This window comes from Zonotrichia leucophrys, chromosome 7 (assembly GCF_028769735.1).
Source record: "Zonotrichia leucophrys gambelii isolate GWCS_2022_RI chromosome 7, RI_Zleu_2.0, whole genome shotgun sequence".
NCBI classification, from domain to species: Eukaryota; Metazoa; Chordata; class Aves; order Passeriformes; family Passerellidae; genus Zonotrichia; species Zonotrichia leucophrys.
In genome coordinates, this window is record NC_088177.1 from 18,657,729 (window position 1) to 18,685,007 (window position 27,279).

Consider the following 27,279-nt stretch of genomic DNA (forward strand, 5'->3'; position numbering starts at 1 on the left):
TAGAGATCTATAGCATCACAGAATGGGTAAGGTTGGAAGAGATGACTGTGGGTCATCTGGGCCAACCTCCCTGCTCAAGCAGGGCTATCCCAGAACATAAGGCACAGGATTGTGTTCAGATGGTTCTTGAGCATCTCCCAAGAAATACTACAGCCCCTGGGCAATTGGTTCCCATGCATGGTCACTGTACAGTAAGGTTGTTCTTTGTCAGGTTCAGGTGGAACTTCTGTGCATCAGTTTTCTGCTCGGTGCCTCTTGTGCTCAGCATCACCGAGAAGAGCTTGATCCATCCTCATAGCACACACTCCCCTCCTCCTTTAAATATTTATACACATTAACGAAGAGGGACCCCACTCGGTCATCTCTTCTCGAGGCTGAAATTCATCTGCTGGCCGTGACCGATGTCGCCTGTTTACTTTCACTTATGGAGAAGTTCGTGACTAGTTCCTTACAAGAGGCCCAGCGCTGTCCTCGCGCGCCGTGGGTGTTTTATTTGTGCGCGGCAAGCGGGGCACACGTAAATCACGTGCCCAGCGCCTGGGGGCCGCTCCCCGCCCCTCACAGCTCCCCCGGCCCGGCTCGCAGAGCGCCCAGGACGCGGAGGCGCCGCCTCGGGCGGCCTCGCCCCGGGCCCGTCCCGCCGCTCCCGCCCGGCGGCGCCCGGCCCCGAGCCCAGCCCGGGGCGGGCCGGGGGCGGTGCTGGCGCGCGGGGCGGGGCGCGAGGCGTGTCCGCGGGAGGGCGGCGGTGCCACGGCCGCCACCGGCCCCAGCCCCTCCTCGGCCTCCGCCGCGGCCGCACCAGGTAAGGCGCCGCCGTCGCCTCCCCTCAGCAGCACCTGCGGGGAGCCGGGGCCCGCCGGGAGTTCCGTGCCGAGGGGTGCCGGGGAGTGAGGGGTGCGGCTGCCGCGGTGCCCCACCCGTTGCTCTGTCGCCTCGGATCCCGGCGCCGAGCCGCGGCTGCGGGTGGGCCCCTCCTGGCGGCACGGGGACCGCAGCCAGGCCGGCCCCGTTCCCCGGACCCCGCCTGGTGTGCGCCGGGACCCGCTCCGCCAGCGCCCGGGAGCCGCTCGCCGCCGCTCCCCCTCGGCCGCCGCTCCGCCAGCCATCGGCGCCTCCGGAGCCGAAGCGGGGCTGGGCTGGGCTCTTCAAGGCTATTCGGTAACAGCCTCAGCCATAAATGATTAACTGCGAGCCGGCTGTCGCCGAGCGTGGCCGCCCGTGCCCGGCGCGCTGAGCCGGCGGAGCGGTCGGTCCCGAACCGCCGCCGGGGGCTCCGGCGGGGCTGGGAACGGCGCTGCCACACCGCAAGGTAGGCACGGAGCTTGCTGCGCCTCAGCTCCCGTTTCGGCGTGAATCCACCCATTTGCCGTTCTTTTTTATCTCTGCCAAGGTAAAAGACCGCTAGGATGATAGGGGGGGTTTTGTAACTGATTTTGTGTTTGGTTTAGGGTTCGGTGGGTTTTTTAAGTCTTTGTTGTCTTTTTTACTATGCATAAAAAAATTAGTAGGTACGGAATTCATTGATAAGCAGTGGCAGCTGGCAGTACTCTTATTCTCTATCAGAATGCAATGCTTCCTTTGTTGAGCTGTAAATTAATAGTGTAAGCTCCTTCCCCACCCTCAGCCTCATCACTTGGAGATGTGGATCTCTTGTACTACCAGATTTGTTTTCTTTAGGAAAACTAAGAGGCACCACAGAAAATCCATCTGTTTCATTCCAGGTCACATTGCACTGGATTGATTTGGTTGATTTCAGCTTGAAAATGTGCTTCAAGGCAACTAATGATCTTCTGTAGGAATTTTTTTTTCTTTTGTTAACCTTTTAATTTGAATTACCAGTGTATGCAAGAGGCATTTTCCTTCTGTTTCCTTGAGCTCTTGATGTAGTTATAAAGTATTTTCCAAAACATGCTGATTTGAGAAGGTAAACTAAAAACTTCCAGCACAGAAAGTGGAAAAGGCTGCTGCATGTAGAACATCAGGTTACCTAGGAATGTATTTGCACTGTCCCTGAAAGAAATCCTGGATGGCAACCTGTTGAATGCCACTAACTAGAGTCTTCAAGCTGCTGTGAGCAGGACACCGTGCCCTTGCCACAATTGTTTCTGTGAATGCACTCAAACCGTGCAAATGCAGAATGATTTCCAGGTCAGAACAGGTTGATCAATTTCGTGAGGCACCATCACAAGCTGCTGGAGCCGAACACTGATGCTAGGTTGAGTGTTCTCCCTCTAGTTGTGCTAGGGAAGTGGAAGGAGTTTGGCCCTTTGAGAGCAGCAGGATCTGTTAAATGTAATGAGACACTAATCAAGATAAGGCTTGTACTGTGTCAGGTGCTGTATAACTGTGTAAGGAGGTAAGGTCACAACTACGGGAAATTCACTGCATAAAAAAGTGCTATGATTAAGATGAATTAAACTAAGTACCCTTCAAAATGTCCTCAGGGTTATCCTTAAGTGAAGGGTCTGTTTCCACAGTCCTTATGCCCAGGCAGATGCCGGAGAAGAAATGTGCTTGAGCATTATTGTTTTGTCTGACATACAGTAATGAGCCTACAAATTGAGCACAAGCATCTTTCTGTGTTGGGAAAGGTTTGGTTCTGAATGTAGACTGGTTATTCTTATCTAGTCCTTCTTGCTCAAAGAAACGGAAATGAGGCTGGGTCAGGACACCTTCCTGCTGTTTCCCAAATTTTAAGGAAATGCTTGTCTGGAACTGAAATTGATTCAGGCCTGTTTTTAAGAGAAAGTACAAAGTTTCCAGTGGCCTACAATGTGTTTCATATTTTCTTCATGTTTTTCTCTAGCAATCATGGAAGTACCAAACGTGTGCCTGTCAGCAGTTGTACACAGCCTGTATTTTGCATTAATTCTCACAAACTGTTACATTTGTGTACTTTTTGACCCACACACATGACCTCTGTTGTCATTCTAAGGGACTATGTTTCCTGGTGTGTTTTCAGAGACCAGGTTTGTGACTTCTTTAGCTGTTAACAATGTTAGTCTTGCAGAATAGGAAAAAAACCCACCTCAGTCATGTTCTCAAAACAATCTGCTGTGGTGCTTTACAAATCTGAAGGAAAGGTCAAACTCCACTTTTCACTGTGCACTGGAGGATAAAAGTAAAGCTGTGTAGTGACTTGGAGCAAAACACCAAAGGGCAGTGAGACTTTGCAGGAAGATCTAGGGAAGAAAAATAACAGTTAACTGCTAATTGTAGTTGATTTGTAGCTATTATCAAGGATTTTATTGTCCATGTTGCTCTTGAGAAATATGGCTCCTGTCTGGTGCTACTCTTTACTCTGTGTTTTTCTGCACTTGTTCTAATGCTTCAGTTTTTCTGTTCCTCCTGCCTTCCTTCCTCGGATGTGTCACCGGCTTTCTCACAGTTTTCTTCTTCTAGTATAAGAGGAAACAGTAGTGAAGTACCTTTATTTTAGACTGGAAAGCTTCTCCTATTAAAAGTTGTTTGAAAGCAGTGCTTCATATCATTAAATCAAAGAATTTGGATACTGAACTTCACTGAGATTAACAAGGGGCTGTGCATGTCACACCTCTATGCCCTTTGGGTTTCTGAGCACCTTGAGCTTCAAGATGTGTGGCATTGTTTAGCTTCTGCTTTGCATTGGCAAGAGTCTCTTTACAGTCCTCAGAATGGTAAGCTCTTGTTTTGAGGGAGCATGAGTTGAGGGGGTGTAGTTACCTTAGGGGTATATTTGTCATGGCAGGACTTCCCATGTAGATATGGGAGTGCCATTGTTGCTGCTTCCTACAGCAAAAGTTTGGCCCTCGTGCAGTCTTGTAACATGCCAAGGACCAGCTCCTTGCCTGATGTAAGTTGATAAGGTGGTCAGAAGAGCTAAGTGTAACTGGCACCTTGACCAATGGTGTGTGCAAAATAGATTGTTAGCCTTCGGTGCCATTGTGGGAGCTCAGGGAATATAAATTTTGGGATATGGCAAGGAGCTGGGTGGGGAGTGACAACTGACACTTTTTGCCTATTTAGTTTCATGGTATGTGAGTGGAACATACAGGGAAGAGGGTAAGTCTGTCAGCTGTAACTCTCGTTTTCCAGTGGAAGTGCAGTAAGTCCCTAGTTCTGGGTATGGGTTAGAAGAAATGTGTTTCCGGTTATTAGCTTCCACTGTCATTCCTGCTGAAAGTTTGTGCATGTGAAGCTTGTTTAGAAACTGTGATGGAGTCATGTGTGCAAGTCCCTTTTTGAATGTGTGCACCTTTGTGTGTACAGTCTGGGAACTGAAGTGTCATTGGGGTAGGCAGAGAAGTAAAACCTTATTTCTTCTGGGAAGTTGTCGGCAGATGTGGTTAACTTTTTTGTGAGGGACTTCAGAAACAGACTTCAAAATTAGTCTAATGCTGGTTTCTCAGTATAAAAGAAGTCTTTCTTGAATTGGCCATCTTATACATCATGGGCAATGCCAAATTTGCTCAATTACTAAAGTGATTATTAAGCAACAGTGACAATGGTTTCACTTATTATCCCAGTACAATTACACTTTTACTAGATGTACCAAAAAAAGCTCCCGATGATTTTCTGTTTATACAATAGTGCTGCAGACCCTAATTAGGATTTGGGAATAAAGTCAAAACTCTGCAAGCGTTTTAAGCTTCTCTTATAAAACAACAATAATATAGAATGCCAGCCCATCTTTTTATAATACAAAAGAGACCAAAAATATGCTCTGCATGTACATAGTAGGAAAGGATTGTGGCATAACATTTTCAAAGCTTGTTCTTTTCTTGGTTTGCTTTTAACTGAAGCTCTGCAGTTTCTTCAAAAGCCATGAGTTGCAAACGAATCTGCAATACTTTGTGACTCCTTGTCCTTTCCTTCAGACAAAAGGCCCTTTCAAACTATTGTGGAACAGTCACTGATTTTCATGTGGTCATTCAAGAAAAGGATAGCGATTGGCCTTCATAATAGGCCTTTCAGTACTCTCTCAAGTGGTTTGCTGGCTGAAAAAAAAGCCTATGGCAGTGTACTGTGTCCAGTATTTAAATTAATGATGAATCTAGTCTCCCAAGTGTTGGAAAGGTAAGAGTTCAAATGGCAAAGAAGCCTCACCTGTTTGTGAATACCGGTGTGCTGCTAGTCAGAGTTTGGGACAGATTTTGTCCAGTGTGAACTGGTGCTTTTTTATTTGATTTTCTTTGACTGAAGGTCTGTTCTATTTTATTTTTTTTAAGTGGTAGCTTAAGCCTGGTGTTGCCATGAAGTGTGTTTCTGAGAGGGTTGATGCTGTTTTGTGTCCTGGGTGGAGCTGAGCAACGTTATCTGTGCTATGCATAGTCAAGCGAACTGTGAGTGTGGTTTCTTGGATGGTGACTATCCTTGAAGGTTGTGGGTGTGTTTTGAGTTGGCATTCAAGGAGCTGCTGCCACTGTTGTGTAGACAGCTCGGTCTCATGGAGTTATCTTTCTGTGCTGGTGAAGTCAACCTGCCTGGCAGCATTTCAAAATAAACACCTTACATTTGGGGTAGGTCGACTGGTGTTTGTTGGCCCAACCTTGTGTAAAATGTGTGCAAGAATTTATGGTGCTTGACTGAGTCTTACCTGGAACACCACCAAAAGATATTGTTGGTGAGACATTTCCAAATCAGCATAGCCCTTCAGGATCCTGGCTAATTTTCTTAAAAATGTGTGCAGTTCTTGCCCTGAAGGTTCAACGCCGGAGTGTTTGCCTGAATGCTGCTGTGGCACCTGGCTTTCATCACTGCAGGAGAGTGGTTCATAGTGGCAGATCAAGACTTCAGACTTTCTTGTTGGTTAGGTACAATTTCCACCAAAGAGTATTTGGGCTCTGGATGACTTGTAGCTCAAGCACATACTCATATGGGTGTTTCAGACTAAATTACTTAGTAATGCATAAAACCAGCAGTGTCCTACACACATCCAGTTTGTGGCTTCCTATTCTGCACTACACATAAGTTATTCCCTTTTAGTATCTAAATTACAGTGCTGTCTGTGGTTCTCTATGTAAAATTAAAAGCAATAAAACCATTGCACATGCAGTTTGGGTGTGGTGGCACTTCTCAGTTGGGATGAGTTCAGAAGCTGTGGTTTATGGTAGCAGTGGAAAACCTGCAAGTCCCAAAATGTCATCACTCTGGGACTTCTCCTTTCTGTGTTGCTGAGGGAATAACTGTCTTATGCAGTGATACTAGCCTGTGTAGATTTTGACTTAGTGATCTTTAGTACAAGGTCTGAATGAAGTGGTGTCTTTACTCTGTTTCTGTTTTCCATTAATAACTCAGTTTTGGCTAGAAATTGTTTTGAATTGGCCAGTTTGTTCAGGTGCTGTCATGGCATTGTGCTTTGGTGTTAGAATTGGAGCTTGTTGTCCTTGTGCTGGGTTTGTTGGAGTGAGGGATGGTGTGGAGAAAGGCTGCACAGCTCTAAGGTGCAGACAGGCTTCATCATCTGTTCCCACAGCTGCAGAGGTTTTCCATGAGCTGCATGCACTTTGTTAGTAGGATGAAAGAAGGAAACTTACTTCTCATTAAAGTTCTTGAGCGTTTCTTCCTCTTCAGTAACCAAATTATGTTGTATACAAACACAACGGAGGCCAAAAAGGACTGGATAATTGATCTGGCCAGCAGAAAGGCAGGCAAGTCTGAAATGTAAGGAAAGAGCAGGAGAAGGAAGGCAAAGGGTCAGATGTGTGTTGTCAGGTGCAGAGAGCTCTAGTGCAGGTGGGGCAAGAAGTGCCCTGAAGAAGTGTGAGGCAAATACAGATGAACTGGGGCAGCTGCTATGTAAGTAAAGTGCCTGTAGGCTTGTGAAGAGATCAGAAGGTGGTAGTTGGAGGAAACCCTGGTGGGGAGGAAGATTGGGCTTTTTGAAACAAGATGATCCAAATTTTGTGCTATTGGGTCTGCATCACAGCATGGCTGGTAGCCTCAAAATTTTTCATGTTGTGAAAGACACAAGCCCTTCATGTCTGAAACAGGTGCAGTCTACATCCTCTGTAGCTGAGTTTCTGGGAAAGAGATATTTCAAATTAAGGTCCTGTCAGACCTCTACATCCATTGGCAGTTTTGCAACACTTTGATGTGAGTAGGAGTTTGGTTCTAGGTCCTTAGCCAAGAATATGACATGAGAGCCAGCCGTGGAGCAGTCTGCAGCAGTTCCACTGAGTGCTCAGTCCTGAAACTTGTGACTGTTTTGTCAGAGGGTTCAGAGTCCACAGGGTGTTTCAGGATGAAGGGTACTCTATAATTAGAAATGATGTACTTTATTTTGTAGTAAAGAGAGTGAGTAAGCCTACAAAGCTAAGGAAGTTCTGAGCAAGGAAAGCTGTTTGGATGTGGATACCATCCCTGGAGGTGTTCAGGGCCAGTTGGGGTGAGGCTCTGGGCACCCTGATGTAGTGATTTACGTTGTTACCCCTGTGGCTTGAGGGTTGGAACTATGTGGTCTTTAAGGTCCCTTCCAACCCAAACCATTCTGTGATTCCATGATTTGGCAGTCTGGGAAGTCACTCTGCTCTTGCATAACCTGGCAAGGGATGGTCATGTATGTAAATTCATCCATTGCACTGCCATGGGTACAACAAGATGACTGAAAGGGACTCTCATCAATGTGTATAAATATCTAAAGGGAGAGTCCCCAGAGGATGGAACAGGCTCTTCTTGGTGGTGCCTAGCAATAGGATGGGAGGCAATGGGCAGGACCTGTATGGGACGCTCCACCTGAACGTGAGGAAGAACTTCTTTACTATGCAGTGACTGAGCACTGGAATAGATTCCCCAGAGAGGGTGTGGAGTCTCTTTCACTGGAGATACTCAAGAACCACCCAGACCTAATCCTGTGAAGTGTGCTCTAGGATGGCCCTGCTTGAAAAGGGAGGTTGGAGCAGATGACCCACTGTGGTCCCTTCTGACCCAACCCATTCTGTGATCTCTTGACAAATAATGTTGGGTTTCTGGGTTTTTTTGCTTCTGGAATGAGGTTGACATATTGGCATTTTAACACCTGATTCCCCTCTCTGAAGTTAACCCAAGTATACAACCATGATTATTTTGTGCATTAACTTACAGATGAGGAAATGTTAGAAAATTTTAATTGCTGTCCTGGTGTTGGATTTCCAGAGATGTTGAATGCAGGAAGTTAATATTGCAGTTGTGTACAGTCAGGTCCTCTAAACATCAGCCTGTAAATGAGTGATGGTGCCTTGCAAAGCTTATTAGTGAGAACTGCTAAAAAGCAAAACATGATTTCTTAAGCTGTAACAAGGGACTTCTTAAAGGAAAGAGGGATCATCTTGTAGTTGCAAGGTCTATAAAACTGCAAAAGGGTTAGTCATTAGCATTGTTGCCCCATATTAAAAGCATGCAGCAATGTAAACTCATTAGTTAAACTGAATAGCACACTTTCAAACTACTGTTCACTATTTTAAGTTAATAATATCTTCTTCCATCTAGAGAGAAACTTAGCCTCATATTAGAGATTTCTGTGAATTAAAAAAGAAAAACCTCAGGATTGCTGCTACTGATGACAAAAACCAGACATTTTGTACTATGGTATAGTACCTGTTCTGGGCTGAACTTGACCTGCCAGGCTGTGCATCCTCACTGAGCTGCTGTGTAGTCAGAGCCCAGCTCTGCAGAAGTGGTTCAATAGAGGGAAATGGTCAGACATGTGATAGCAAGGGCAGTTTTTCTGCAGTGCCAAAAGAGCTGGGCAAGGACAGCTGATTTTGAGATGTCAGTCTGTAAGGTGGGAGTGTGGTGAGGGTGCTTCCATGTGTGGGAGCGGGGCTCCTGCAGAGCTGTGTTCCCTCTCCAGGCCTCTGGGCAGCGAGGGGACCGCTGGAGCTGCCGCCAGCTGGCAGCTGGGCTGCTTTGCAAGGGCTGCTGCTGAGTGTGCTGGTTTTGGTGGATTTTGTCTTTAAACAAATTTGGTACCAGACTCCATAAAAGGCTTTGCCTTTTGCTCGTTTGGGATTTTTTCTGAGCAGGACCTCAGGGACTCTTATTGCTACAGTTTTGGACATTTTCAGTTTCCAGTACTGATCACAGAGCTTTGGGAAGGAATCTGCTGTTATTTGAAATTGAAAATACAGCAGATGGACTCCTTAAGAAACAGGCCATAAATCATTAACTGTCTGTGTTAATACAAAGCTAGAAAGGTATCTGTTCGTAGATTACAGTTTAACACCCCCTACTTCCAAAAAACAACCACAGAAGGTTCCACCTTAATGTAAGGAAGAACTTCTTAACTGTAGGAGTGACTGTGCACTGGAACAGGTTTCCCAGAGAGATATTCAATATACCTGGAAATATTCAGTAACTGTGTGGATGAAATCCTGTGCAATGGGCTCTGGGATGGCCCTGCCTGAGCAGGGATGTTGGTCCAGATAAGCTACTGCTGTCCCATCCAACCTTACCAGATCTGTGACTCTGTGAAAAAATATGATCATCTCACTCTTATTTTGCAATTCACTAATTCTGCTTTTAATGCTCAGCTTTTACAGTGTGCTGTATTCCTGAACATAATCCAGGAGTTGCTTGTCTGGCTGTTCAAGGTCACTGACTTTGGTAATTCACTAGAAGAAATGTACTTATATCCTAGGGTGACTGAGAAAATGTTAGTATTTAATATATTGGTGAACATGAGGCGGTCAGTCAGTGTGTGTGTTTGAAATCTGCAGCTATGGATGTTGAGGGATTTGCTTACATGTGAAAGCTTCAGTTTTTCATACTGAGGACCAGAGTAATGGGTGATGTTGAGCAGAGCCCCCACCTTGCAGGTCCAGCTGTGGAAGCCAGGAGATCTTGGAAACAAGAAAGATAGATTGTAGTTACTGTGTGCCACTCCTCTCTTCTACTGAAGTGGCGACTGTCTTGGGAAATAAAATGGAAAAATAAATAACGTCAACGTACTATAACTTTGCAAAGCTAAAACATACAGAAGGCTGATAATTCACAAAGCAGAGGTTGGGCTACAGATAGTAGCTTGGCCACATGGCCTGCATGTAATGTTTTTCATGCAACTTTCTGTCATTAAATGGGATGTTATTTTTTTAGTGGACCGTGAAATATTCAGACCATGTCCTGTTGGCAAGTGGTTATTACTGGAATAAACTTTACTCTTGGTATCTCAAAGGCACTTGGAGCGGAGGTGCCAAGTCATAGATCAGTTGCTGAGTCTCAGTGTCAGCAGTAAATGCGTGTTTGTTCCTAGGAAAGTAAATGCAGACATGAATTCAGAGTAAATGATCCATATAGAAGATGCTAGCCGAGAATATGGCATGAGAGCCAGCCATAGAGCAGGCTGCAGCAATGAACTGAGGCAAACTCCCATTTGCTTTAACAAAGGGTTTATCTGAGTTCCCTGAAGGGATTCCAGATTTGCACCAGCACCTACTTGCTTTTATCCAAACTTGCTAGCAGAATAGAAAACCACACTGTGTTTGTGCTTTATTTTACCCGTGTTCCTCCATGACTAAAATACTGACACAAGCATTTCAGCTGAAGCCCAGGCTGAAATAATTTAAATCATCAGGAAACAGTCTAAGTTCCAGCGTGAGAAACTTGCTTAAAAACTTTGGGTGTTATTTTGTTATTTGTATGTCATTCCCATGAAAAGGCTGCTTTGACGACCAAATTACTGTTTCATGGAAACCTTCTGTCTCAGGGCTGTGAGAGCTCTGTGTTTTCCTTTGTGATGTGAAATACCACATGGGAATGAGATCTCATTTGCACTCATGGCTGAGTCTGACCAAGATCCCCTGGATAATTTTGCTTCTCCTTCCTATTAAAGCTTCAAAAGAGGCTAGAGTTATATTTATGTTTGTAAATTGATTTCATCCTGCATTTTTGTTCATTATGATCCCACTCTTAGAATCTGAATGCACAAGAGTATTTCTGCATTCTAGGTGGAGAAGGATTGGAGTTTTATATAAGAAGGACTATGCCTAGCCTCTGTGCTGTACAAATATTCTAGTGTAGGACTGTCAAGAAGAAATGTGAAACTGCTTAGGTGATGGCAGTCTGGGAGTTCTTAACCCTCCTCCTGTCCACTCACCAAGGCCAGGACAGTGGAGTGAAGTGGAATTGGACTTGAGGACCCATTGCTGCTGCCATGCTGGGCCCTGGCACTGTGCTTTCTTTCTGAGCAGGATGCAGTACCTCCTGCAGTGGGTGATGCAGAGTGTACATCCCTCTGCTGGGCTACCTCCTGCTAGAGATTCCCAGGAGCTCCTGTTCTTTGAACCTCACCCATGTACCCCGTTACACGGGCACACTCAGCACGTGATGTTGTGTTGACAAACAGTTCTACTTTTCACAGTCATGGTGTGATGTTTTTCCAGAAGTCCAGCAATGGTAGCAGTAGACCAAGTTCCCTGAAGCCCCCTTGTGTCTGTGTCCCAGTGTAACTTTCAGGGGACATCTTTACATGTAGTCTCTTGGGGCTTTTTGGTGATTTTAATACTTATTTATTGGAACCTTTGATATTGGATGCTGCACAATAAAACCCAGTCTCAGCTGGATGTCCGTATGAGGAAAAGTTGAAACCTGTTCCACAGGATTGAGCTTTTTAATGCCCTTCCAAAACCTGCATCCTCTATGTCTTAAGCACACATCTGCTATGGCTGAGCTGTCTTGCTGTTGGTACTGATCTCACTGTCTTACCTGTGAGACTGAGGTGCTGTCTGCTGAATGGCAGCATAAACTCAATATCCACAGCCTTGATGGATCCACCCACCACACATTGGTTGTGTGCAGTAGTCACCCTTTCTCTCCTAAAATAACCCCTCATTCACTTTTAAGCATATGCACTCAGACATATTTTCTCTGCCACCGCTTTTTTGAATAGGCAAATAATATAAACTTTTTTAAAAAACATCATTTGCATACTTTCCTTTCTCAGAATATGATTGTCTTGAAATGTTTGTACAAAAATATATAGATTGACTTTGCTATTAAGAAAGAGCCTACTTTTGTTTTGGAGCAGTTTGAAAAATTTTGTTATAAAATGCTGAATAAAAACCATTTGACAGAGTGGGGGCACAGCTGATTTTGCTAGTGTGCAAAGTAAGAAGTATTGCTTCCTTCAGAAGCTTCTCTCCTTCTTTGGGAGGCTGAAGACTGATTACATGGAGGATGTGCCAGTTTGAAAATAGTGCTGATTGCACTTGCATGGAAAATGAGTTACTTCAGCTGTTGTTCATTGCAGAAGCTGTAAAATGCTTGATTCTTCTGGTGTGCTTTTCTGACCAGAAAATAACATTGCAGATTTTTTTTTTTCAATTTAGTTACACTTTTTATCATCAACATTTGGTTGTGTTCTGTGTAAATGAATACTCAAATTTACATGGATCCACAGTGATATTTCTAATAAATCCATGGATGTTATTTTTAATTTCTTGGCAGTCTGAGACCCAGTATTTTTGAGTTCCCAAGCCTTGGTAAGGGGAAGCTCTCCTGGCAGACTGACCTTGCAAAAGTGGCAAGTAAAACTCACAGTGGACTCCCAAGTGGCAGCAAAATTCATTTCAGAAGGAGACAGTTTTCATACTGAGGCATGGAGAGTCCACAGATTGTACAGAATATTTTCCTCATTCTTTTTAGAATCTTGTGGCCCCTAGAATGTACAGAAATGGAGATCCCCTAGTGCTCCTCTAGGCACTGAACACATCCTGCCTCATCAGGGTATCAGCAATTGTCTTAACTAGGGCTTTCCAGGTTTGTGGTGTTGCTTGGTTACCATAATTCCCACAAGTCTCAAATAAAGAAATTAAGACAAATGTAAAAAAATAAATCCACCTGGTTTCTATTTATGGGCAAGGCTACTGTACAGTTGCAAACAAAACAGAATTATAAATCCTCTAAAGCTTCTGTAATGGTCATTTTTTTCCTCAAGTATTCTACTAGGCTACTCCCAAAGGCTTTCTGTTTGAAATATGTTTTATATTGGACAATTTCTAGGATTCAGCACAAACTCATCATGTTCAGAAGCTGGAATCTTGACAAATTATGGCTTGTGTCATCAGCCAGTCTTTCTAAGTCCAGCTGGGATACCTTTTTGTGCATCCTTAGATCAGGGCAGGGAAGAGTGTGCAAATCATAGCCTGGAATATGTTAGGGAGTGTTTTCTTTAGTAGTGATGATAATGAGCTAACATAAACATTCGGCTGAGGATGTCGTGTCATTTTTTTAGTGTTTCCAAATGTAGTTTCAGAAGTCCTCACCTGCCCTTAAGGGGAATAATTTTGGCGTGTGGGCTCATGTGTTTCAGGGAAAATTCTCATCTTAATTTCAGTTAGCTGATCAAAGTACACACTCTGAGAACTTGATTATAGCATATATGTCTAAGTAGCTATTCTGCTGCTGTCCCTGCTCCACCAAAGAGTTCTGCAAAATGGAAAGGTATCGTTTTTTTATCACTTCCAGGCTGAGATAAATAACAACTCTTAAGACAGTCATTCTGTTGCTGTGTAACAAATGAGTTTAGGTTGCTTTTCATGAAGTTAACTCCCAAAATAAGACATTTTTGGGAAATTGTGGATTAGTTTCTTAGTGAAGAGAGCTTTCCATAAATCTGCTAGGGTCATAGACAGTGTACCTGGTTATGATACAGTTGGTTACAGAAACCCTCTTAGTTTCTGAGAGTGGAGAAAACTAAAATAAATTGAGATATCTGTGAGTCAGAGATTGAGGAAAGATAAACACATCCAAGTAAAGCATTCCCAGCTGTGGAAAAAAAGCTATCCTCATCTATCAGAAGTATGGTATATATTTGAAGCAGACAACAGCTCTTGTAGGAAGTTGAACTTGTAAGGATGGCGCTATGTTAATTGTCTGACAATTTGTGCTTCACTGGGACATAGAACTCGGTCCTCTAACCATTTTGGGCTTCCAATGGGTCCAGTTCTTCTAACAGTGGAGAGATTTCCCATCTGGTGAGATACCAGGTGTTCAGTGGTGTGATGTTGGATTTCTAGTGTTATCTGGCTCATCTCTGTGTGTGTTGTGGATCTGTTCTGGCTCCAGTACTGTCAGGAGGAATTGGATTAGGCTTGTAATGCTTTGGGAGTAAATTGTTGACTGATGTTACATTAGGAGGAATAAAAGACTGAAATAATGAGAGATGACTGGTAGGAGAGAATCAAGGTGCTTGCAGATATCCTATCATTTGCCCAACTGTGATATCATTGTCTGATATCACTGAATGTCACAATTGTGTCACTGAACAGAAATCTGGTGTAGGATGAGAGGTGATCCAGTCCTGAAGCTTTTATTTGGTTGTTTCCCAATACCAATGCCAACAGATTTTTCTTCTATACAGTCTTTGGCAAATACCAAATGTGGATGGTTTTAGCCAGAAGGCCTCATGCTGCTTTACAATATTATACATCTTTTGTTGCAGTAAGAAGCGCACGGTGTAAATGTTGATATGAATTGTGCTCTGAAGGCTGGATCCTGCCGAATGTGCTTGGCACTGCATGCCCTGGCCAGGGTTAGAAACTGCAGTGCACAAAATGGGGCATCTTGGGTTAAAGGCAGGCAGAGTTCAGCTTTGGAAGTTGTTGTTACTGACTGACTGATACTGACAGGATCTTACCGCTGTGTTGAAGTGTAGCAGTGGCAGACAAGGAGAATCCCTGATTGGCTACATCTGAGCTTGCAAGGGTAGATGTCTTAAGGTCTCACTGTCAAAGAAAGTGAGGTTTGCTTTCCATGTGCTGAGCAGCTGCATTGGCAGTTAGGGAAATGTGACTCACTAGCTAGGCCAAAAGCAAAACCCAGAAAAGGGCCAAAAACCCCAAGTGCCATAGTCATCAACAAAATCTCACTTTTTTGTGTGTGGACCAGCCGACTGTAAATAGCCTTTGCAGTCATTCATAGCAACATTCAGAAGATCACCTGCCTTGTGCTGACTTTCTTCTCACCTAGATGTTCCATCAGTGGCCTTACCAAAGAAATATCCTGAAGTAAAAGCTAACTGTCTATAGTCCAATGTTTCCTTGTGTTATCACCATTCATCCCAGCTCAATATGCCTCTGATTCCACTATAAACTTAGCTTTTAATATTTTTTAAAAATAAGCAGAAAATCATCCCAAACCAGAAGCCAAACAAACTATTCTTAACAGACTCTGACAACTTCCAGTTAATTACAGTGCTGCTATAGTCACTATGGGTGATATGAGATGTATTTAGCACAGTATTTTGCACAGGTGTGCCAATCCTATTTGTGTAGGAAATTTACTTGGGGATGGAGGGATTGCAGGTTGTGTTTGCTCTTAGGGTCCAGAAGGCTCATGGGTATACAGTGGAATTAGAAGAGTGCAATGTTGGAGTTTTTGTGCTTTTCTGTGTGAAGGGCGTGTTGTGAAATCCTAGGTTAAGGCTGCAGTCAGGGTTAGACATCAGAAGAAAAGGGGCCAAAGGCCTTGTTTTACTATCTGAAGAGTAAAGATTCCTGTAGGATGAGGACTCCAGTCTAGAGTGTTATATAGCTCATGCTTTGATTCTGCTATTTAGGTTCATTAAGAGCTGTGCCACAATGAATAGCTGTTCTGATCTAGAGTTAAACTTCGTGTCTCGTTCTTCTGTTGTCACATATCACATTAATGCTAGGATTAGGGAACTGCCGAAAGAGTCGCAGCTCAAGATGGGGAGGGATTAAAATGCTTGGGTTATTTGTACGTCCTGCAGGGCTGTAGCTCTGTGATGAGCGCTGATTCCTGGCAGGTGTTTGGGCCTATGTTGGTTTTGGTGCCGTTGTTTGTCACCGAGCTCTGCTGCATGTGCAGTTTGGTGATGTGATACCTGTAGCTCTGCTTTTTCCCTCTCATACTGTGCAGAGGAGGACAGTGTGCTGAAGGTTCTGTGAGGGGGTATCATGTAATCTCCTCGCACATGGCTTTCATCAGCCATGGATCTGCCACAGAGGAATATGGGCCAGTGTTCTTCAGCCTGCATTGTAAGGCCTGCAGAGTGACAGCATGCCTTCCTATTCCAACATCTTTTCATTGTTTAAGAATAAAAGTCACTTCAAGAATTGACCTTTCATTATAATGGAAAATTACTTGAACATTTGCATGTTAAGCAACAGTATTATCTGTGATGATACATAAGTTAAATAACTTCCTTTTAACTGTTGTACCTTTACTCATGATTTCCTTTCTCCGCCCTTGAGTCATTTTTTCCCCACATAGTGTTTGATAACATGTCATGGACCATTGAGTAAAGACAAAGTGGTGATTTAGGAGAGGTGATCAAACTGTGGAAAGATGTCCTATAGAATTAATTAATTTTTTCAAGGTAATATATCTCATTTGGTTGGAAAGAACAAGTCTTTACTGTTCACTGTAAAATGGGGAGGGTTTAGAATTGTGCTGTTGGCTATCTGCTTTGTTACTTTATGGCGATGCAAAAGAACAACTTTGGACTTCAATTTTTTGCTTATGTTCCTTTGTGTTTTAAAATAATTTTTAATAATACCTCTCAAGGGGCAATAATTATAATTTGAGCTTGATTAATTTCATACCTGTGACGATATTTCTTGACCACATCAATAAATGGGATTCTGACATTATCTGTCACTTTCTTCTTCAAATCTTGTCACGTTCCAAAGGACAAAAATTATCAAAAGAACTCACGTAGGAAAAAACCAATTTTTTCAAGTTATAAAGCTCTTCCCATTTGACTTTTTCAGGTTTTAGTTTTCCAGTGAAGTTGGAGATGATTCTCCTATGTAGCCTGGGTTGAAAAAGATCCAAACTGGGGTTTAGCAGGAGATGTGATGCAGGGGAAAAGAATTGCTAGGATGCCTCAGTGCAATAATGTCTGTGATCTGATTTGCTGTGTTTAAATCCTAAAAATACTTCCTGCAGACTATAGGCAGTACTGGAAGGAGTTCAATGTCTGGATGTTGACATAAGAAGTGCAGTAGCTATGAGGAATATTTCTGTCTTCTCTGCTGTGATTCAGGTGCTCACTGGACAAAATGGATGAGTTCTCAGCCCTTCTTTGTGTCCCTTTGAGAGAACAGCCAAATCTTACCCTTGCTTGCCCTGAAGACAAAACTCCTGGTAGGGCCATCACATAGGCCTCTTGCCCAGTGCTTGGTTGGGGTATTCTGCCCAAAGACAAGGAATTGGGTATGCCTCCCTCATCAGGTTTCCTAGCCCTCTCTTCATCTCATGGATCTGTGCCTGTTGTGTAGATTCCAACACCCAGAAATGCTCTTTAACACTGACATGTGTGACTACTTGTATTTCTTCATTGAAGCATCACATTTTAAATTGCTCTATTCATTCCTTTGATTTTGAACATAACTGTGACTCAGCAAGCCATGCAGAAATGTGTGTTAAGATGGTAATGGACTTTGGGACATAAGCTGAGAGAGTCTTTGTTGTGGGAGCCTTTGCCAGGTGAAGTGCTTCAGGGAACATCTGGCTGTTTTGGATGCAGAAGCAATTAAGAGCTTTCTGCCTTGCTTTAAACTAAAATCTGTGATGCTGACAGGACTTTTGCAGTCTAAAACTTGTTTTGGCCGTGGCAAAATATGTAGTTTCAATAAGGATAAAATGAATTAAATATGACAGCAGTCACACATTTCTAGTCTGTACACAGAGGTAGTATTTTGTAGTACAGAAGGAAAAATTTGTCTGTAAAGACAGTCCAGTCATAGTGGCTTAGTAGAGGCTGATTTCAGCAATCAGGATGTTCAGAAACATTGCAATATTCTTTTAGGATTAGCTGAGGGACTGCTAAACAGATCTTATTCCAAAGCAAACAAGGACCAGTGTGCAACTCACTTAACAGCTGCCAAAGAGGAATAATTTCTATCTGGCATGCATGGTAAGTCAGAGACCATGACTGCCTTGTCCTCACAACTACACAAGAGAATACAAAACTTAACTACTTCCCTGCACTGATGAAATTGGGAGACCAGTTTCCATTCATCCATGTATGGATGTAAATAGGCACTCAGTTTTCCATGTGGTTGTGTGTCTTTAACTTTGGGGACAATTCCTCTGAAATTTATATGTAAATCAGCAAAGACCTTGTATTGTGAACAAAGTGCTGGTGTCACCCTTTGGGTTTCCCTTTGTTTCATCTGAGTTAGTATTCTTGAGATGATAATGTTGTTTCTGGAGAATGACCACCGTGGAGCTGCACTAGTGCTGCTCAGAGGGGTTGGATTAGTAGCTGCTATGTTACTGTAACTTGCACCTACTGCTCTCTTGCATTAATGATAAAATAATTTTCATTGCTTAAGTTTATCTTTCTGCATATCCAACGTGCTGGCTAGTTTGAGCTTAAAATACAGGCTTTAAAAACTGGGTTTGTTTCAGGAGAGAATTGTATCTGTGGTCAGGAATGGGACTAACAACGAAGCTTAGGTGATTGCCTGAGCTTTCATGGCAGTGGAGATAGACCCTTAGAAAAGAAAGGCCCTGTAAAACAGGTAAGGGCATCCCCACGTGTTGACCACAGCAGTAAAGGAATGAGGGATGTTTTTTTCACAAAACTCTTCTGTAAGAAGACAGTAAAGCAAATTAAGAAAAAAATCAAGTACTTGTTTGGGTTTTTTTTTAACTTCAGCTATTTTTGCAGGAGATACAGTCTTTTGGAGAAGACAGAAAAATAGGAAGAGAAACTGGAGTAATTTGCAGTGGTAAGATACTTCTTATTTCTTTGCTGATCATTCAGATAGGAAGTTTCTTTGCTTACAGGTCTATCAGTGCAAGAACAAGAAGCCAAGAACTTTGGGGGCTGCTTTCACCAGAGCAGTGCGGTTCTATCCTGGAACTTGAATCATATGTAAATCATAGAGTGGCTTGGGTAGGGAGGGACCTTAAAGATCCTCTTGTTCTGAGCCTCCTGCTGCAGCCAGGGACACCTTACAGTAGACCAGGTTGCTGAGGGCCCCATCTAGCCTGGCCCTGAACAATCTCAGGGATGGGGCAGTTTTTTCTCCAGAGTCTGTCACTCACCATTCTGTATAAAATTCTCTCCTTTGTCTTCTTCCTCTCTGTCATTAAGTTAACCAGCTTATGCTGTATGGTCCTACTGCTTCTCCTCACCATTTCCTCATGTTTTGTAATTGTTTGGATGACTATGAAGATGTAGCATGATTTGTAACTGAAAGTTCTGCTGAACTGATATTCTGAAGTCATATCACACTAAGTATAGTCCAAAGTGATGTTCAGAGGATAGTGGGAAAGGGTAGTATTGTAGTAATTAAAAAAAAAATTAAATGCACATGTAGACTACAAAACTGAGAAATGGGAGCTCTGCAGTTGCCTAATTTTAGAGGTCCAAACTCTATGGGTTTTGTCACTTGTTTTGGAGATAATATTTGTTTGAACATATCAAGGAATTCCTTTTGTCTTTTTGTCCAAAGGAGATAGATTTTTAACATGCTGGACACAGAGAAACATAAGCTAAATCTGTTCCAAACCTCAATCTAACAAGTTTAAAGTTTTAAGGACCTCATCCTTCTGTGTAATTCTAATAGAGATGACCAATTTTTTCAAATGTCTGTAAGGTTCTCCAGTTTCCTTGCAGCTTAGGACACCTGGATTGTGTCCCCTATGAATGGCTTCCTGAGAAATCTTCACTGCATCACTTAATTCCTCAATTTTAAATCTGTAAGATGAGATAACAATACTCCTGCACTTAAGCACGGGTGTCAGAATGATAAATATGATTATGTATTGAAGTTTCTGAAATGCTCAGCACCATAAATAAATAGATGGAAGGAGAAGTAATTTCATTTGCCCATTATTCACTTCATGCAGCCTGTTACTTTGGTGGAGGTAGTTATGCTGTTTCTTAAGGATTTCCCTTTTGCTTCAGACTTTTTACACAGAATTGCCACATGGCAAAGTTTCAAAGCTTTTGGTAGTGGAAAGCTCACAGGGAGTGGCTGAATGGAGTCAATGTGGTAGTTAATAATTCAGCGTACTGAACTCCGTAGTGGTGAGCTGTGTGACTTCCTCAAAGGAAAGAAGAAAAAGATACGTGCCCAAAGTGGTTCTGCGGCATCTGCTGATCACAAGTGTGGCCAAGTACATGATGAAATATTGCTTGTCTGGCTCTGAGCTCTGTACAGTACAAGCAGAGTGACTCATTGGGTCAGTTGCTGACCAGAAGTTGAGCTGTCAGAAACAGATGGGCTGCCTAGAGAACGAGATCTCTTGGAAGCATCTCCACCCTTGTCAGCAGTGTTACACAGCACAGACATTTCTCAGAAGCAGTGATTTCTGGGAAAGATGCTGGTTTTTCAGCTGCACTTGGTCTTTCACACCAGAATGATGCCTTGTCACCCTGAGAATAAGGAAACTTACTGGCTTGTTAGTAAAGATCCATATTTGTGAGTCTTGTACTTGGAGGGGTAGTAATAAGGGAGGTCAGTAAAGATCTTAAACTTGCAAAGAGATTGTTTTTCAGCTCTGAGAAGCCTTCATGTTGCTACTAAAAGATAGCTGTGTGTAAATGTTCTTTTTGCAAGTGAGGCCAAAATTTTTAATCAGCTCTGAAAATCTTTTCCTATAGTTCCCTCCACTTCTTTACCTTTCAGCAGAATGAGAATAACAAATGCTTCCTCAGATTGTAGAGCTGGGGTGAGGATTATACTCAGCTCAGATATATGGAGGTAAAGTGCCCTTACAAGTGTCTAGAGAAATAGAGTTTTTGTATACACTGAATACTGGGGCAAGTTCTGGATCAGAATCTGAGAAGAGAGTACACCAATCTGGGATGGGTTTTCAATGTTACTTGCTGTGGTAGGTTCACCCTGGCCAGCAGCCAGGCACCTACACAGTTCCTAACTCCCTGCAGCAGCTCTCCACAGGAGGGTGGAGGAGAAGATGGGAGAACAAAAGACAACCCCTGAGTTGAGTTAAAAAAAAACATTTAATAGGTGAAGAAAAGCTCAGGGGCTCAGGGGTTGAAAAAGAAGCAGAGCAAGGGAGAGGGCACACCAGGTGATGGCAGACTGATACCCAACCAGTCTCCAAACAACAGCCAAAAAATTTGCTTGAAAAGAAAAATATCCTTTTGTTCCTTTATCCCAATTTTTATTTATGATCTTGAGAATACATCACATGAAATATCCCTCAGGTCACTGAGTCAGCTGTCCCAGCTGTGTCCCATCCCAGTGTCTTGCCCACCCTCAGCCTGGCTGTGGGGGTGTAGTGGGAAGCAGAGGTGGCCTTGACACTGTGCAAGCAGAGCTCAGCAATAGCCAAAACACTGGTGTGTTGTCAGCACTGCTGGAGCCACAGAGCCAGAACCCAGCACTGTGAGGGCTGCTGTGAGGAACGTTGACTCCATCCCAGTCAGACCCACCACAACCCAAATCATACTACTTTTTTTACTTACTTTTTAATATAGTACTGAGAAAGGAATTATCAGAAGAACAAAATCCTTTTGTAACATCTTAAGAACAGAGTATTCTTCATTAAAAATGTTTTCTTGTATGTGCAGATGTGAAATTTTCATTAGAATCATGGACATTTCTGAAACAGTTCAAAAATACTTAAGAATTTGCTGAAGTTCATTTTTCACTGAAAATTGTGTAAAAAAAAGTTGTTTCAGGAAATTCAGTAGCACTTAAGTGCTTGTCTGAATAGTGTTTGCAAATTCAAGCTGACTCTGTCCTGCAAGAACAGTTCTGGAGAAATTTAACCCAGTGTGAACATCAGACCTATGTCAGAAATGGGTAATTCTCTAATTGCCCATAGGTGCATCTTGTTGCTGTCTGTGTAAGTATATAAAATTCTGTGCCTTAAAATAATCAGCTCTGTGAGTCTTATTTATCATGAGACTGGACCAATAAAATGCTTTCAAAATTGAAACATTAAGAATTAGACTTATGGGCTCATCATAAGAAATGGAAAAACTAAAAATTAAAAGATTTTAAGTAGGAATGAAATCTTAGTTCACTTCTGAAAAAAAATCAGTGAATGGCCCTGTTCTTCCCTGCAGCACCTTTTGGTTATGTATGCTGCTGTCAGTGAAAAATAACTGGCAGCTATGTGATGCAAAGAGTTCAGGTAATTGAGATTAGAACTCTCTGATTACTTTGATCAATATCAAAGTCTGAAACTGAAAGCAAGTTGAGCTTTCACAGATTTTTTTAGAGAAAATAATTGAGATTAAAGGAGACTCTCGAGTTCTTGAATTGATTGTTTATTTTTAGGGTATTTGGCCTGCTTTGTTATTGGTGGCACTTCTTTATTCTACTTGTTAATGTCAAGAGAGATAAGTATTTGTTCCTGGTAGTGAGAAACATCACAAAGCATACACAAATGGGTAGCAGTGTGACCGGTCTAAATGTCAGAGTTCAAGGCAGCCACCTCCAAACCTCTTACTAGGTTTGTCAGTCAATGCTGGCATTCCAGGAGAGAGATGACATTATGGGATTTGGTTGATCATGCAGTAAGCACAGTGAAACCGAGACTTCAGTGCCTTCATAAAAAGTTCTGTGCAATTTCTCATGCCTTTTTAACATTGAAGCCCTGACTTCAATGAAACTTTCCTTGTATGGTGGAGAAGAGTGAACATATTCATAAAGGGCAGCCCACACTGAAGGCAAAATAGAATTGCCCCCCTCCAGTATGTTTTGAAATAGTTCAGCTGTAAAGTTTATGATTCGAGCAGGTAGTTTTTCTTTGCCAGTGATAACTTCATTTTTTGTTCCCTCTATGGAGCAGGAGTTGGAGCAGGTTGGAAGAATTATGGAAATCTTTGTTTTCAATAGCAAAGGAAGAAATGTTCTCTGGGGCTACTAGGATGGAGTGTGTATTCTGCTACAAGGGAGGATCAAGGCAGTAATTTGTGCCCTGTCCAAAAGCGAGGTGTATGTGGGGATAAAGTGGTGAAAGAGTTCTTGTATTTTTCTCCAACTGCACAGTTCAGGCAGTTTAAAAAGAGCCAAAGCATTCCCTGTTGCTGTGCTCTGACTGTGAGCAAGGTGGCTAGGCTGTCTGAACTCAGTTAATGAGCAGAACCCATGGAAAAATAGTGATACAGAAAGTTCAGGTCTTGGCAATGTGTCAGTGTTATTGGCAAGTAAATTTCATGTTTAAGGAAGACAGCCAATGGAGCTGAATCTCATCCTGTGTAAATTGTGTCTCATATATGGGTCTTTTTTTTTGTCCTCCATTATTGGAGAGTCCAAATATTGAGCAACTATGAATCCAGCTCTCTTCATCCAAAGTCCTTGGTTCTGTGGATGCCAGCGACAGAGCTCTGTTAACCACAGAATGCAGTCACATCTCATGTCTGCTCCCTGCAGAGCCAGCCCTGCTTGTTTTGGTGTGTGGCTAAATTGGAGATGTGAATTTGTGGCAGCTCTGTGTTTTTGTCTACAGTAAGAAATATGTATGAGTGACTGCCAGGACTGCTCATTATGAATGAAGTTGATAACTTTGTGAATGGCTTCATGAAAATACAGTCAGACAATTTGTAAAGGACTAGCTGTTCAGGAGTTACCTCTGCCTTTACTTGGTGAGGCTGTAGAATAATGAAGGAAAGGCGTGACTGATACAGCGCTTTACTTGATAATAAATGCTGTGATCAGCTCTTCTGTGTCTGCACAAGCCACAGTAACTTCCTGCTTTGTTAAGCTGAACTTTGCTTATCTCAAGTTTTGCTGTGATTTGGGCTTTTTGGGAAAGGATAGCTAGCTAACAGGGATTGGGGAACCCTTGCTTAGCTGGTGCTTGAGAAATGTTTTGGCTATGCTGAAGCAGCTTCACCAAACCCCAACAAAACCCATTTGATTGGGAAATTCCTAGCTAGCTCAGTTTATTGTCTGGCAGTTGCAGATCTTACTGCTGACAGGATGATTAGAGCAAGTTGAGATACTGGGTGTTTGACTTGCTGAGACTTTGGCTTGCTCAGTGTGGTAACTGTTAACCAGCCTGGGGATTTTGATAGTGCCTACGTGCAATACATAAGAGCTTGTCAGTGCTGTTGTAATGTTGGTAATTAACAGCAGTGAGAAGAGAGACATAGCAGTTAAAGCAATTTTGAGATTCCCATAGAAAACGTGCTTTTTTGTGTGCTTCTGGTGGATTGACCCTGGCTGGATACCAGGTGCCCACCAAAGCCTCTCTGTCCCTCCTCTCCTCAGCTGGGTAGGAGAGAGAAAACATAACAAAGGACTCGTGGGTCAGGAGGACAGGGACAGATCACTCAGCCATTACCATCACAGGCAAAACAGACCAGACTTGGATAAATTAGCTTAATTTGTTACCAGTCAATAAAAGGAAGATAAAGAGAAAAAAACCCCTAAATTTTGAAAAAACGCTTTCCCCTCAGCCCTCCCTTCTTCTCAGCTTAACTTTACTCCCAATTTCTCTAACCCCTCTCCAGAGCAGTGCTGGTGGGTGGGTAATGTGGGTCATGGTCAGTTCATTGCCCATTGCATCTGCTGATCCTTGTTCCTCAGGGGAAGGATTCCCCACACTCTTCCCTTGCTCTAGTGTGGGGTCCCTGCCAGGGAACATAGCCCTGTGTGAAGCTCTCTAACAGGGGGCTTCTCACGAGCTACAGTTCTTCACAAACTGCACCAGTGTGGATTCCTGTACTGCACCAGCAAGGGTCCCTTCCCGTGGGGTGCAGTCCTTCAGGCACAGCCTGCTCCAGCGTGAGCCCCCTGTGGCATCACAAGTCCTACCAGCAAACTTGCTCTGGCATGGGCTTCTCTTTCCAAGGGTCCACAGGTCACTGCCAGGAGCATGTTCCAGTGAGGGCTTCCCACAGGGATACAGCCTTCTTCAGGCATCCACTTGCTCCAGTGTGGTGTCCTCCACGAGCTGCTGGGGAATCTCAGCTCTAGTGCCTGCGGAACCTCGTGCCCCTCCTTCTCTACTGATCTTGGTGTGTGCAGAGCTGTTCCTTTTGCATAGTCTTTCTTAGTCCTCCCTTCACCTGCAACTGCTGCTGCACAGCTTTTTTCACCCTGCCCTTCTTAACTGTTATTCCAGAGGCACTGCCGTGGTTGCTGGTGGGATTGACCTTGGCCATTGGCAGGTGCATCTTGAAGCTGACTGGCATTGACTCTATCGGACACGAGGGAAACTTCTGGCAGTTTCTCACAGAAGCCAAGCCTGTAACCCCTCCACTATCAAAACATTGTCACACAAACCCAATCCAGTATCTGAAACCTGCTGGTATCCATGTTTGCCCAAGTAAAGTGGGTTTGGCATCCTTTAGCACGCTGAGAGTTTCAGCTGGTAGGGCCTGCAGTGATAACTACAAGTTAAAGCTTAACTCTTGAACACTGAATTCTGTGCAGCAAGTAGTATTTTATCTTATCCTCCAAAGCTGTGTTAAAGGTTCATCTTCAGAAATTCTGGACAGATGCAAAGTAAAGGTTTGCCCACAGATTTTATCATTTCATGGATTCTGGCATGCCAAAAATAGATCATTTATGGTGAATAGAGACAAGCAAATGAGCTGAAAGATGCTCTAGAATGTGTATCTGTGCTATACAGTGTAAGTGAGCTTACCTGGCTTTGAGAAAAACACCTTACAATAATACATACTTTTATTTTCTTGAAAATTTTCCTCAATAAATAAAATATCTTCTTTTTATTCTGTTAATAAAATTACTCCATTTGCTGTCCATATGTTGCAGCTAGTCAGCTTTATCTCTGGGTTGTCCTTTCCAAGTTAAAAAAACCTGTAATTTAAAAAAAAAAATCCAAAATCTTAATATATCTGTCTAAACAGGGACCTCAGTTCATGCATTTCAGCAACATTTCATATGCTGTTGACCTTCAGAAACAGAAAAGTTTTTGAGATTGTCCCTTTTCTGCTGGGGAGGGTATGAAAGGGGGGACTGGTTAAGGCACTTTTGCATATTTTTGGCAGTATGCAGTCTGCATTGATTGACTGTACTTTTGCAATTAATGTTGACGTTGCTAGGTAGTGTGGGTTTCAGTTAAAAAATTTATGGGTTTCCTTTGGGTTTTACCTCTAAAAAGTGCAGTTCATAGTCCAGTGAATGCTCTAATAGCTGCTTATTCATGTGTAATAGCAATTAGGTTGAAGGACTGTATGAAACAATAAGCAATTATTGGTTAACTTATTTATGTGCTTTTGTTGTTGTTTCCAGGAATACTTTTTGTTAACATTAGAAAATCAATGTTTTCCTCAGCAGTAGGAAGGTGGGGGAGGAGAGGAAGACTGTTATGTGTTGTAAATCTGAGAATATCAAAATGTCAGTGGTGAAAACAGTGTAGTGTGTGATTCTACAGGTACTGTTAATATGGGAGTGATGCTGGGCCTGTGTCTGTTCATTGTGGATATACATCAGGTGATTTTACTAGAGAAACTTGTAAACATTTGTTAGAGCTTTTATGTACATATATTTTGTATGTGTACATATGTACATAAGATATAATAATTTAAATACTGTTCAAGGAAAAATTTGCATCTTCTTCAAAGGAGCTATATGAGGTGACTTGGTTATAGAAAATGAAAGACTGCATTTAATTTCAGTGTTTGGTTTTGGAAGGTTCAGACTGCTTTGCCACATTTAAATCAGGTGTTTACCTTCAAGCATATACATAACCTCACTGACTCATAAAGTATGCTTACTTATACTTTGAATATATGTTATTTACCTGAGGTCTCACCACACTAAGGCTTCTTCAGGTCTGTCATGCCTCCAGTTGAGCACCTGGACTTATCAGCTCCCTTCAGAAGCCCTTTATTCAGAGAGCACTTTCAGAGCTCTGGTAAAATGCTTCCTTTCCCCAAACTCACTGTAAACTTGTCAGTTCATCATGACTGTGGTGCTTCCTGGTGCGCTTGGTCAGGGCAGCTCTGCTGACTTCTCTGTCTGCAGCTGGAGGGGCTCCTGTGGGACCAGCAAGCAGCTGGTTCAAGTCCATGTAGCTCTTTGAATTCAAAGGATTATATTTGCTGAGAGCCAGCCTTGCACATCTAACAACAGTCAACTGGTTCTTCAGAGATGTCTGAGCAAGAAAGAAAGGTGATGTGGACTTTGAATACTTAATAGAAAGAAGGCTGAAATCAGAATAGCTCCAGAAATCAGATTATCTTTGAACTTGAGGTTTATTCCAGCCTTGAAAATTTACTATACTCTGCCAGCCTGCTGGTAGAAGTTTGATTCCTTGTGATAATTAATGATGTCCAAAACAGGTGTGAAATTGTGTACTTCCTAACATTCGCTTTTTTACTTCTGCTCTTACTGTTTAGAGAAAACACTGTGATTGAGGCGAGTGGTGCTCCCACTTTCCATCCTTGCCTGTTAG

The 27,279-nt window shown here is 42.9% G+C and overlaps 1 protein-coding gene across 5 annotated transcripts in view; it reads left to right on the top strand.

Moving 5' to 3' along the window:
- Positions 1–695: 695 nt before the first annotated feature.
- SPATS2L (spermatogenesis associated serine rich 2 like) overlaps positions 696–27,279 on the top strand; it is a 75,282-nt gene continuing 48,698 nt past the window's right edge. Inside the window, exons 1-2 of one of the 5 annotated variants that reach the window (XM_064717758.1) lie at positions 698–802; positions 18,596–18,656. The gene's annotated coding sequence lies outside the window, so the exon portion shown is untranslated. Of the gene's footprint in view, positions 803–1,089; positions 1,310–1,371; positions 1,391–18,595; positions 18,657–27,279 lie in introns of those variants that run through there. The other 4 variants (XM_064717759.1, XM_064717760.1, XM_064717761.1 and 1 more) reach the window with 4 other exon arrangements.